The sequence below is a fragment of the Podarcis liolepis genome (assembly GCF_965112155.1).
Source record: "Podarcis liolepis genome assembly, chromosome: 14".
Lineage (NCBI taxonomy): Eukaryota > Metazoa > Chordata > Lepidosauria > Squamata > Lacertidae > Podarcis > Podarcis liolepis.
Window position 1 is genome coordinate 1,838,313 of NC_139569.1, and position 13,727 is coordinate 1,852,039.

The 13,727-nt window shown below is 53.3% G+C and overlaps 2 protein-coding genes and 1 long non-coding RNA gene across 3 annotated transcripts in view; 1 reads left to right on the top strand and 2 right to left on the bottom strand.

The window, feature by feature from the left end:
• LOC310693055 (coronin-7-like) overlaps positions 1 to 13,727 on the bottom strand; it is a 118,487-nt gene that overhangs the window by 50,684 nt on the left and 54,076 nt on the right. The gene's annotated exons all lie outside the window — the stretch shown is intronic.
• VASN (vasorin) overlaps positions 1 to 13,727 on the top strand; it is a 28,040-nt gene that overhangs the window by 9,411 nt on the left and 4,902 nt on the right. The window lies entirely within an intron of this gene.
• Positions 10,603 to 12,436, bottom strand: LOC310693160. Its single transcript, XR_014519024.1, has 2 exons — positions 11,786 to 12,436; positions 10,603 to 11,430 (listed from the first exon to the last, which is right to left on the bottom strand). It is a non-coding gene; the product is annotated as an uncharacterized lncRNA (long non-coding RNA).

Consider the following 13,727-nt stretch of genomic DNA (forward strand, 5'->3'; position numbering starts at 1 on the left):
TAGGTCCAGTCATGGACGACTCTGGGGTTGCGGCGCTCATCTCGCTTTATTGGCCAAGGGAGCTGGCATACAGCTTCCGGGTCAAGTGGCCAGCATGACTAAGCCGCTTCTGGTGAACGAGAGCAGCACACGGAAATGCCGTTTACCTTCCCACCAGAACGGTACCTATTTACCTACTTGCACTTTGACGTGCTTTCGAACTGCTAGGTTGGCAGGAACAGGGACCGAGCAACGGGAGCTCACCCCGTCATTGTGGGGATTTGAACCACCGACCTTCTGATCGGCAAGTCCTAGGCTCTGTGGTTTAACCCACAACACCACCCGCGTCCCAATAGGGCCCCAGAAGCAGGCATGCAAACCCTGAAATTCCTTTGCCCTTCTTGCCTGCTGCTCATGCATCATGCGCAGGCGGGATTGCCCCAGCTGAGCGCAGCGAGGGCCCCAGAACACACTGCGCACTCTGCCGAAAGGGAGAGTGAACTGGGAGAAAGGCAGCATTGAACACGGTCCCCCCCCTTCCCCGTCTCTCTCGCACGTGCAGAGGAGACCCCCACTTGGCAGCTCTCTGCAGAGCCCAGGTGTTTCCAATGCTGCCTGGGCTACTGACAGCCCAAGAACGCCGCCTGGACTGGGGGGGGGGCATTGACGGTGTCAAGGAGGGGCCTGGCTTTAAGGAAAGAATGGGGGGGGAGCCCAGCATGTGCAAGCAGAGCCTCTGATGTGCTGCCAACCACAGAGCCAGCCCCCCTCCCAGCCTGGGGTGGTGGGGTTTTTTTTTAGCAGGCGCAGGAGGGAAGCGTTAGGAGACGCCTTTGGTTCGGGTCTGTACATCTTGGGAGCAGATGCATCTATCGCAGCCACTACAGAGGCGCTGCGCATTCCTGCGGGACCCAAGTCCTCCCACCCCCAAGCCAGGATTGGGGGGGGCGGGAGGCAGCGCGCTTTGCCCCGGAGGTCACAAACCCCACAGAGTTCATAAGGCAACTTTCTCGCTGCCAAGGAAGGAATGGCCTTGGAAGTCTCCCTTCTCCACATGACCAAAGGCAGATTGCAGCTGCCCTGCGGATGTGAATACTCACATGGGGGGGGGGGGCGCGCAGAGAAAGAGGATGCCTTGGCCAGGATCTGGGGAGCGGAAGCTGCCTTATTCCACCAGCCTGTGACCAGGAGGGGTCTCGCCAGGGCAGGAAAGGGCCCTTCCACGCAAGCCCCATTCCTCAACAACTCCCTCCCCAAGCAAAATCTCCCCTTGCAGACCTGCTCCTGTTGCAACAGCCAGCGGGCCTCTCACTCAATGCACCCCAATCAACCACTTCCTTGTTTTTCCAATGACTTTTCCTAATCAATCCAAGCCGTGCGGCGATTAGGAGCAAAGCGGGCTTTGCAAGCGTTTGGGGAACTTTTTTTTTTTTGGTCGTTCGCTCGCAACGCAAACACAAAAACCGCACAAACGCACACACAAAACCTGCACAGACAGAAGACCTGCGGGAGAGTAGAGCCCAGCATAGGCGCCGACTCCATGGGGCTTGAGGGGGCCCGAGCCCCCTCAAAAATTCGTTTGGGGGGGCTCAGCCCCCCCAATAATCTCGGGCGGCGGTGGGCGCGTCCGCGGCTTTTATAGGGCGCCCGGCGCGCACCAGCTCGATAACGGGCACCGGCGCGGCGGGGGGCGCCGGGCCGGGGGAGGGGGGCGGCCGGCCTGTCTCCTTGGCAACCCCATTGAGCAGCGCCGGCTCCCCCGGGAGGGCCATCCCCCCGCGCCGCCGATCGCCAACACCGCCGACGCTGTGGCTGCCCGAGCCCGAGCCCGAGCCCGAGCCCTACCCGAAGCCCGAGCCCGAGCATGAGCCCGAGCACAAGCCCGTCAGTCAGTCAGTCAGTCAGGAAGGAAGGAAGGAAGGAAGGAGAGAGAAATGGGGAGGGAGACGAGGGAGGAAAATTGCGCGCAGGGTGAAGAAAGGAGAAGGGCGAACGAGACGAGCTTCCAACCCAAAAAAGGGCTGGAAGACTGGGAGGATGCAGGATCGGGAAAGAAAGCGACGCCTTCCCCGCCCGCGACGTCGCCCGCTTGTCATTGGCAGCGCAGCGGGCGCCCAGAGGGGCTGGGCACCGGCGCAGGGCCGCTCCGCAGCCGCGGAGGACAGCTGCGCGGCTAGCAAGGTGCGCCGCGTAGAGCGCGGCCCTTGTGTGGCCTGGTGGCCAGGCAAGCTCGGGCGGGGACCCCCATGCAAATCTAAGACGGGAGAAGAGGGCAGAGCAAAGGGGGTCCCTTCCCCAACCTCCGGCTCTGAGACTTCCCTGAGCCCCAGAAAAGCGAAAGGATTTTCTCTTCTTCTTTTTTTATAAATATTTTATTAAGTTTTCAAATACAAAGTTAGAAACATACACTGAAGAAAAAAGTAAAAGAACAAGAAAAAGAAAAGAAGAAAAAGAAGAAAAGAAAACCAACCATTCAACACATTTTTTATATAACTAACTGGACTTCCTCGCATCTCCCTTACCCTGCATTCTTTATAATAAAGATATCAGCAAATTATTACCTTGTTTCGTACCTTATTTTGTACTTTTCAAATACTATACCTCTAAATTTAACATACTTTTCATCAGTTACTTATATCTTAAATTAAACATAGTATTACCTTAGATTTTGACCTTTTCTTACTTAAAATATAATTTCCTGTTTCCCAAATCTAATTGCTGAAGCTATAGTTTCCGAATCGTGTAAATTTTTAACATTCATACAACTTATATTGTTTTTGTAAATAGTCCTTAAATTTTTTCCAGTCCTCTTCCGTTGTTTCTTCTCCCAAATCTCGGATTCTGCCAGTCATTTCAGCCAGTTCCATGTAGTCCATCAATTGCGTCTGCCACTCTTCCAGTGTGGGCAAATCTTGTGTCTTCCAATATTTTGCGATAAGTATTCTTGCTGCTGTAGTTGCATACATAAAGAAAGTTCTATCCTTCTTTAACACTTTCTGGCCAACAATGCCCAAGAGGAAGGCCTCTGGTTTCTTGGGAAAGGTATACTTAAATACCTTTTTTAACTCATTATAGATCATTTCCCAGAAGGCCTTCACTTTTGGACAAGTCCACCAGAGGTGAAAGAATGTCCCTTCAGCCTCCTTACATTTCCAACATTTATTATCAGACAGGTGATATATTTTTGCAAGCTTGACTGGGGTCATGTACCACCTATAAATCATTTTCATAATATTTTCCTTCAAGGCATTACATGCCGTGAATTTCATTCCGGTGGTCCATAACCTTTCCCAGTCCTCAAACATGATGTTATACCCAATATCCTGAGCCCATTTTATCATGGCTGATTTGACTGTCTCATCCTGAGTGATTTTCTCTTCAACCTGCCCTCCATCCTCTTGCAGAAAACTCTTTGCCTGCCCTGCCCGTATCTCGTTTTTGCTTTTTAATTCCACACACGCACCCTTCGGACTTCGTGGCAATCGGGCGCGCGGGTGCGTTTCCTAAGAGAGTGAGGACCCCCGCCTCCTCCCCACCTGCTCCCTCGCCAGCCAGCCAGCCGCGCGCCCTAGCCGGAGAGCCCCGGCCGTCCCTGTCGCGCAATCGGCTGGATCTCCCTTCAGCAGGCCGTGCTCACAACTCGGCCCAGGGACCCCCAGCAGCGGATCTCCGGCTCAGCTGAAGAATCCGGCAACAAGCCCCCTCCTCCCCAATCGCTCCGCCGAAATACGCTCCAAAACCCCCCAGATAGGCCGCCGGCCGCCAAGTCTAGTGGCGCCCTGAGCGAGGGTCTCTCCCCAACACCGCCACCTCGAACTGCGTTCTCCCGGCTACCCGAGCGAACCAGCGGCAGGACCCCGGTATGGGCCCCCCCAATATTTTTTATAAGTCGGCGCCCCTGGAGCCCAGCAAGGGTCCTCTGTGTGGTGGGGGCAGTGGGGTGGGGGCAACAGAGCAAGGCTGTCCCTGGGCCAGCTGGAAGGAACGGCTGAGAGCTTTTTGGACCCGGCTCCAGGATCCAGTCAACTGAGCGCTGAGCTCATCGGGCAAGAATGAGCCTCAAAGCCACAGCGGTGTGCAATTGCGTGTGTGTGTGTGTGTGTGTGTGTGTGTGTGTGTGTGTTCACCTCTGCTAATCTGGCTCCAGCCTGGGCAGTGCACTGACCCTTCCAGGCCTGGCAGAGCCTCCCCCCCCCCCCCCCGCCGCTCTGCCGCCAATTAAGAGGACTTTCCTGTCTCAGATCCCGGACAACAAGCTCTCCTAATTAGTAATGAGCCCATTTTGAGGCTCTGATGGAGCTTCTGAGTTGCAGCAGCGCCTTCGCCTTGGCGCATGCCCAGTGGCTGCGGGGGGGGGGGTTCAAGGGAGAGAAGGGCTGCTTCTCCACCAGAGAGGAGAATGGAGAGAAAGTTGAGCCAGCAGCTCTGGGGTGATGGGGGGGGGGAGAGAGACAGCATCTTAGTTTACACTAGATTCAAGGTGGATTGGAAGCACATACAGTATTTGAAGGGGGGGGTGCAAGAAGCTAGACAAGGGCCAAACCATTTTACTTTGGGGGGAAAGCCAAGTATTGGGGGGGCAGAGGAGTATAGAATTGTGCACAACATAGAGAAAGTGGAAAAGAGAGACGGCTTTTCCACTCCGTGAAAGTGAAGGCCGGGAGGAGATTCAAAAGGAAGGACTTATTGACACAGAAACGTAGAACTGGGGAGCTAGAAGGGACCCCGGGGGGGTCATCCAGTCCAACCCCCTGCAATGCAGGGATCTCAATGAAAGCATCACAATACAGAAGCAGCATTTCTAGTGAAGGTGGCGGGTGTGTTTGTGTGCTAACGTTGGGAGGCCCAGCTAGAGAAGGCTTTGCAGTGCAACCCACATCCTTGTGGAACTCACTGCCACAAGATGTGTGGATGGGGACTGGCTTGTGGGGCTTTAACTGGGGATGAGACCAATTCCTGGAGGGTAAGCCTGTCTCTGGCTACTAATCATGATGAAGACAGATAGGGAGATGTGGATAGATGAACAGATATAACCTCTGGCATCAGAGTCAGTCTTCCTCCAAGTACCAAATTCTCAGAAGGGGAAGCAAGGGGAGGCTGTTGCGCCCCAGTTCTGGGGCTGTGGGCATCTCAGGGACATCTGCCTGGACACGGCTGCAAACTTTGATCCAACCCCACAGGGCTGGTTTTGTGTTGCCTTCCTGTGGGGCTCAGCAGAGGGCAGGAGCTCAGGAACAGCGCCGTGGGCGGCTTGCAGAACCCTCTGTACTTTTTGCTTGCGAATTCCCCCCTCAGACCTTCTCTCTGCCGGACACACGTTGACCCTGTTGTTTGCTCCCTATTGCACTGGCTCCCGGTGGGGTACAGGATCAGGTTTAAGGTGCTGGTTTTAACCTTTAGAGCCCTATACGGCCTAGAACCCTCGTACCTATGGGACCGCCTCTCCTGGTATGCCCCACGGAGGACCTTACGGTCCACAAATAATAACATCCTGGAGATCCCGGGTCTCGGGGAGGTTAGGCTGGCCTCATCCAGGGCCAGGGCCTTTTCGGCTGTGGCCCTGGCCTGGTGGAACTCTCTGCCACAAGAGATCAGGGCCCTGTGGGATTTGACATCTTTCCACAGCTTTTTGTATAAGAACTAGTACGAAAGAGGCCTCCTAGCATTCTCACAGGCCCATATAAGATCAGCGTACACAGTTGGGCCTGATGAGTATTTACTGTTCCCAACCCAAATCCTGCGGAAAGCCATCTAATTCAGATTTTAATTTTATCCTGACTTGTTTTTAAGAGGGTGATTTAATTATTGTTTGATTTTATATCAATGTTTATATTTTATGTTAGCTGCCCTGAGCCTGGTCTCGGCTGGGGAGGGTTGGATACAAATAAAAGTTGTTGTATTATTATTATTATTATTATTATTATTATTATTATTATTATTGCCAAGCCCAAGGCAGTCCTCCTGGGAGGAAGAAGTTGGTAGCAGCTGCTCCCATGGTAGAGTTGGGTCACCATGAAAGGGCAGCAAACTTCCCATTATTCAGTTTATTCTTGTGTTTTGACTGGGGCTGGGAAGTCGGCAGTGGACAGGAAGAAGGGAGGTTCTGCCACAGGAGCCAGAATGCCTCCTTGCCGACTGGTTTATTGCTCAAGTTGCCATGGAACAGATTCAAGGGGGTTTGGGGTTCCTTTTGGATGAGGTCCAGCAGCCGCGATAGGGGATGTACAGGGCTGGGGGTAATCAGGGATGTCCTTTGACCCTTCTTGCTTATCCGAAGGTAAATGAGGAATTCCTGACAGTGGCAAGGAGGCTGCCTGGCAGCTCCCAGGAAGGGGGGGGGGCTTTGCTTGCTCTCCCACCCCCATCCTCACCCCTAATCCTGACTGCGAACAGGATGCCCGGGAGAAACCGGAGAGCCCTGACCCTGCAATCAGGCCGGGGTCAACCCCACTTATCTCCTTGCCAGCAAAACACAGCAGCCCCTTCAGGAGGCCTGGGCTGGCCTGTCAGCACCCCCCCCCCGCACAGCTGGCTCCCATTACCCACAATGCTCCAGGCCAACCTTCGCCCCAGCAGAGGGGCCCCCGGTCTGCCTTCACCTGACAGGTTAAGAGATTGCAGAAGGAACAAGAGGGCAGATCGAGGGGGAGGCAGCGGCAGAAGAGAGGGAGGCTATGGGGCACCCAAAGCAGGCAGGGGGAGGGAGGAGGGCTGCCAGGAGAGGACCCTGCAACAGCTGCCTGCTCCACCCTGGGTAGTAAAGGGAGAGGAAGCCCACCCCCCAGCCCCCGCCATGCCCAAACGCACACCGGCTGTGGCTGCAAAATCTGGCCTCAAGCATCAAGGACCAAGAGCTCGTCAGTTGGGTGAACCATTAAAAAGACATTTCAATTAACTAAAAGCCAATTAACTAGGCAGCGGACTTAAAACTCTCTGGGGAAGCGGAGGGCTTCCTTGGAGGATTTTAAGCAGAGGTTGGGTAGTCATCTGGCCGGGGATGTGTTGGGATTCCTGCCTTGCAGGGGGCTGGACTAGATGACCCCTGGGGTCCCTTCCAACTCTACAATTCTTTGAAGCTTTCGTATATTTACGCGTTGCCTTTAGAGGAGGTGATGACGCCTGTACTGAGAGGATACCCTGGCGCAGGTAACACACACGTGGGCATCGTTTAGATATGTAGAAATATCCCCACCTGAACACAAATGTACTTGATTAATCTACCAACGGAAACTTGTACGCTCAGTCAGTTTGGCATTTCTTGAGCCGGGTCACACAGCCACAGTGACTGCGGAGTCAAGGAGGGCAGCAGGGCGGGCAGGCCGGCCGACCAGGCACAGCTCCCAGCTTGAAAGGGCAGGTAGGAGAGGTGGGCAGGATGGAGCCCAAGTCCCAGCTGGCCTCAAGAGCAGCCAGGCAGGTGCCTCGGAGAAGTTCAAACGCACGGAACAAACGCCAAGGTGCTTTGTTGTTAAATATTTGATTTTTTTTTTCCCAACCTCAAAACAAATAACCGTATACAATGCCAGTGCAAGACTGGCTTATTACGTAAAGCATTTCAACCCAGGAAATCCTGCCCATAGCCTTCAACGCAGGACGGGCACACCTGTCCCTACAAAATACAAAGCCGCTTCTCATCCAGATCTTTCCCCAAGCCCTTTGTCTCTCTCGGGTGACTTCTAAGCTTCTCCAAAGGAGCGATTTGGCAGACCAGATCCAGTACCACCTAGCTCAAGGGAGCCCAGTCCAAGATTCCCACCGCTGGCTCCCTCGCTGCCTAGCAGCAACTGAAAAGAAGTTGGCACGGAAGCTGTGCCCCTGCTGTCTGCCCCCCACCCCAGTGCCCTGGTATTCTGAAATCCAGCCTTCTTCTCAGCATCCATATGCACAGAGCCTCACGGCTGCCAAGGGGCCCACACGCTGCAAATGGCTCTAAACCCAGTGCCCAGCCCCCCCCCCCCCAGATGTTGGGGACTACAACTCCCACCCCCCCAGCTAGAGGTGATGAAAGCTTCAGCCCAAACTTCAGAGTGGGCACTACGTTGGCTTCCCCATCAAAGCCTTCCCTCTCCGCCTGTGGCCGGCCCCTGCCATTAGGCGAGAGAGGGAGGTGGTTGCCCCAGGCGGCGGCTGGTAAATGTCAAGAAAGGGCAGCAAACGGTTATTTAATTTAGTAGCCAGGTATTTTTTGCCTGCAGGGAGACGCACTTCTGGGACTTTGTGTCTGGGGTGCCAAAATAACTTGGCCAGCCTTGGAAGGTAGAGAGCTGCCTTGCGCTGGGAGGGGCAGGATTCTGGGTTTGGGAAGCAAGCCTGGAGGAGACAGAGAGGGATGCGAGAACGACCTTCAAGGATCTCAGTACAGTGGTACCTCGGGTTAAGAACTTAATTCGTTCCGGAGGTCCGTTCTTAACCTGAAACTGTTCTTAACCTGAGGTACCACTTTAGCTAATAGGGCCTCCTGCTGCCACATGATTTCTGTTCTCATCCTGAAGCAAAGTTCTTAACCCGAGGTACTATTTCTGGGTTAGCAGAGTCTGTAACCTGAAGCGTATGTAACCTGAAGCGTCTGCAACTGTACATTGCATGGAAGAGGGAGCAAGTCTGGAACCAATGGATTCAGGTTACAAGACAAAGATTCTGACTAAATATCAGGAAAATGTTTCTGACAGTCTTCTTCTTTCTTCTTTGGCGATCCCTCGTAGCCGAGTAAGATTGTCTTCCATGAACACGGTCTTAGCAGTGAGTCCGTAAGTGACTGTGGAGGCCAATTCTGGATCCACAAATCCTTCCACAGTGGGAACATCAGTTTCCGGGTGGGAGCTGATCACGGTGAGGGTTTGCCCAGAGGAATGCCTTCCTCTTAGCACGTTTCTCCCTTGTGTCCTGAGTTCGAGTGTCTTCAAAGCCCACAACACCTTTGGTAAAGGCTGTTCTCCAACTGGAGCGCTCGCAGACCAGTGTTTCCCAGTTGTCGGTGTTTATACTACATTTTTTTAGATTAGTCTTTAAACCTCTTTTGTTGACCACCAGCATTGTGCTTTCCATTTTTAAGTTCGGAATAGAGTAGTTGCTTTGGAAGACGATCATCAGGCATCCGCACAACATGGCCAGTCCAACAAAGTTGATGTTGACAGTATAAGCTGTTTGACAGTGGAACAGACTCCCACAAGAGATTGTGGACTCTCCTTCCTGGGTGGTTTTAAGCAGAGGTTGGATGACCATCTGTCATGGCTGCTTTGGCTGAGATTCCTGCATTGCAGGGGGCTGGACGAATGGCCATCGTGAGTCCCTTCTGACACTATGATTCAATGAACCACACACTCTCCACAACAGCCCGGCAGGGGGCTGGACTGGATGACCCTTGGGGTCCCCCTCTCACTACACAATTGTCAGAATTGTCGACACTGACTGGCAGTAGTAAGGAGTGCCCTTTGCCTCTGAGCCTGCCTGGTTCTGTGGCCCTGAGCACCATTACTGAATCCTGCCTTATGGAAAGCATGTGCTGTTGCTCTTGCGCGCGCTCTCTCTCTCTCTCTCTCTCTTCCCCGCCAGCCAACTTTCAGGGGGTGCCCCCAAGTTCTGTCATTGCAAGAGGGGGCAAAAATGCCCCTCCCCACCGATTCCCTTCAGGAGATTTCTTCCCTGCGAGACCATCGGTCATCCTGCCAGGGAGGGGGTCCATCCCAGGCCTGCCCCCTTCCCCTCCTCCCTCCAGCTGCACATTCCAGCCTTTGTTACCTGTCTGTGTGGTGCCAGCTTTGGGGGAACCATTCCAGAGCCCCCCCCCCCACTTTGCCAAAGTTCATTAGCTCACTTATTAAAAGGGCTGACAGACATGCTGAGAAAGCAGCAGGCCGCCCCCCCCCCGTGACCCCATCATGCTTTGGGGAGGGGGCATTCCTGAGCTGCCCAGGACCCACTCCAGCCTCACTCCCACTTCAGGGAGCAAGAAGGGGAGTTATCCTCTCCCTCTGCTCTCCCCCCCCCCACAAAAAAATAGCAGGATTAAATCCATGCCTGCCTTAATGGCTGTGCTAAGAACACAGAGAGGAGCAGAGCCAGAATCTCAAAGATGTCGAGGGGACAGGCCCTGCCCCACATCATGGGGTCTGGGGAATCCCACTGCTCCCTCCTCCTGGGGTGGGCAAGGGTGGCAGCCCTGGGAGGGGGGGTCCCAGGCCAGGAAAGAGCAACTGAAGGTCTCCAGAGCGAGCAGAGTAGCAGAACCACTACTCTCCCGCTTGGGCAAAGTAGCGTTTCCTGCCCTTGGTGCTCGCCTGCACTTTTTCCAGTGGGAGAAATCACTTGGAAAGTACCGTATTTTTCGCTCTATAAGATGCACCAGACCACAAGACGCACCTAGTTTTTGGAGCAGGAGAACAAGAAAAAAAATATTCTGAATCTCAGAAGCCAGAACAGCAAGAGGGATCGCTGCGCAGTGAAAGCAGCAATCCCTCTTGCTGTTCTGGCTTCTGGGATAGCTGCGCAGCCTGCATTCGCTCCATAAGACGCACACACATTTCCCCTTACTTTTTAGGAGGGAAAAAGTGAGTCTTATAGAGCAAAAAATACGGTATTGCATCCAAACACAAAAGCTAATGCCAGGTGTTTTTTTGGGGTGGGGGTGGGGAGGAATCCACGTGTGGGAGGCTAGATGCCTTCCCAGTTCAAACCCAAACCCTGCATGGCTTGCAAGTTTTGGGATCACCTCTTTCAGACACTAAAGCACTTCCATGTGTGGCTGTTGAAAACAAATAAATCTGCCCTTTTTCCCTTATGGGGTATCCAAGAGCCCATATAGAGTCCTTCCCTATTGGTAGGAGAAAACAACAGAGGCCAACCAGAGAATATTGAGAAGCAAAGCAGCTAGTAAGCCTGATCTTTATTGATCTGTTGCAACAGGGTGCTCCCCACACACGCAGGAAAGGAGGAAGGACCCCCAACAAAGGTGTGCCCGTCCTTATATAAACTTTTGAAGTTGCCACCCTGTAGATCAACACCACTCCCAGAAACATCATACGTACATCACAGAAGGGGTGTAGCTCAAGACCACCACCACCCCGACACATCATACCTACATCACAGAAAGGGCGGTCTACAGCAGAAATCTGAGTGCTTTGTTTACCTCCTGTCTGCCAGGTTACCTCTTTAATGGTCACTTGACTGGATTGCCTGAGGAGCCTGGCCAGTCTTTCATAATGATAAATACTTAGTTCCTGAGCCAGGTCAGGCTCACACCCTATTCATATCTTAAATGTGCCTTTAAGACAGGATTTGTGAGGAAAGAGACAATGGGGAGGTTTCCCACTTTGACCTTGCAGAGAAGTAATTGAGGTCAGTTTGGGAATCAAAAATGGTTTCAGGTTGGTCTTCCTGTGCTGATCTATGTACGTGCTTGGTTGGTACGTTTATGAATATTTAACATATATCTAAGACCTCATGCAGGTGGCGCTGTGGGTTAAACCACAGAGCCTAGGGCTTGCCGATCAGAAGGTCGGCGGTTTGAAACCCCGTGACGGGGTGACTTCCCGTTGCTCGGTCCCTGCTCCTGCCAACCTAGCAGTTCGAAAGCATGTCAAAGTGCAAGTAGATAAATAGGTACCGCTCCGGCGGGAAGGTGAACGGCATTTCCGTGCAGTGCTCTGGTTCACCAGAAGCGGCTTAGTCATGCTGGCCACATGACCTGGAAGCTGTACGCTGGCTCCCTCGGCCAATAAAGCAAGATGAGCGCCGCAACCCCAGAGTCGTCCGCGACTGGACCTCATGGTCAGGGGTCCCTTTACCTTTAAGACCTCAAAATTCCTACCACAGGATCCACTTGCAGGAATGAGCCCCACCCATGAGGCAGCCCTGTGCATCAGGAACTGAGAATCTCCAATCCACCAGGGCTCTTGATTCATTCCTTTCCAGAGCACTCTGCAAGCAGGCTGGGTATTCAGCACCTTTAAACCCGGCACTCAGCGCCAGCCCTGCTGGGATTGGCCTTGCAGTGGAACTGCATGGGGGGCGGCGTGAAGCATCTGTACAGTCCGGCTGCTGGCTCTGACCTCACCTGGCCTCAGGTGATTGGCAGGTGCCCACTATGATCCAGCTGTCCAGATCTAGATATGTCCAGCAAACCAGCTCCAGCTCCTGGCTCTTGGTCTACTTGTCTACTGGGCAGGGGCACAGAGAGGCATCCGCTGCAACTCTTTGGGAGTCTGTGGGATTCAGGAGCCTAGGAAACTCTCAACCCAAGACAAGGGCTGCTCTTGAGATATGGGAAGAAGCCAAACAGGAGTTTCTTTCCTCCCTTTCTCCTTCTGTGATGGAACTCCTATTTGGGGACTTCCCCGGCTTTTTTCTGGCCCAGGTAGGACCAGTCTGGATAGCTGGCCTTGGTGAAGACTTGACGTTTTCATCCCCAAAAAAGTTTTTGAGTTTCTGTTGAAATGAGGCTGCATTTTAATGTTGTATTTTAATCTTGTGTTTAAGTTGTATTTCAATCAATTGTTTTATATCTGAGCTGGGGAGGGTGGGGTATAAATAAAATTTATTTTTATGATTATTATTTAGTCACCCCTCTGGAGAGGGCAGGGTTCCTCCTGGGCTTTTGACAGTTTTTTTGGGGGAGCCACATCCTCATGGAGAGAGGGGAGTGCGTGTTTTCTCTCCAGATCTTCCCCACCCTTTATTTGCCCCCCACCCACGGGTGTCCGTCAGCAGCACCCAAAGGCCAGGGGTTTCCAAAAGTTTGCTCCATTTCCCTTTGTTTCCTTGCTGGGGGGCTCTCTTGCACAAGTCTGTTCCTCTGCTCTTTTCCGGTGACCTTTGGAGACATGAAATGATGACAGGCTAGGCTGACCCCCCCTCCCTCTGAGACATTGCTAATATATACAAGGAGGAGAGAACGGTTACGCAGGATGAAATCATCAGCTGGAGTGAAAGAGGTGGAATGACACTGGAGTGTTTTGACCCACGATTGCCCGCCTTGCAATGCGCAGAAAAACACTCTGTGACTTCCCAGGGACTTGGCAGCAAGGAAGCAAGATGGGTTTTTCCGACTAGTCACAAGACGCCTCTGTGCGACCAGAGAGATGTGGCTGCAGTGAGACATGCGCCACTCCCTTTGGAGGGGGGAGCACATGGAGCTGCTCTTCTCCCCCCCGGGTGGGAGCCATCTCTGCCCATCACAGGGAGCAATAAATGTAAGTCGTAGAATTATAGTGTTGGAAGGGACCCCGGGGTCATCTAGTCCAACCCCTGGGGGTGCAGGAATCGCAACGGAAGAATCCCTGGCACGTGGCTATCCAACCTCTGCTTGAAAACCTCAAACGAAGGAGAGTCCATCACCTTTGGAGGTTAAGTGCATCGCATTGTGCAGACCACCAGAAAGCCCTTCCCAATACTGAGTCAGAATAATAGTAGTAGTAATAAATGGGGACACGGGTGGCGCTGTGGGTTAAACCACAGAGCCTAGGGCTTGCCGATCAGAAGGTCAGCAGTTCGAATCCCTGCGACGGGGTGAGCCCCCGTTGCTCGGTCCCTGCTCCTGCCAACCTAGCAGTTTGAAATCATGTCAAAGTGCAAGGAGATAAATAGGGACCGCTCTGGCAGGAAGGTGAACAGCGTTTCCGTGCGCTGCTCTGGTTCACCAGAAGCGGCTTAGTCATGCTGGACACATGACCCGGAAGCTGTACGCCGGCTGCCTCGGCCAATAAAGCAAGATGAGCACCGCAACCCCAGAGTTGGCCACGACTGGACTGAAT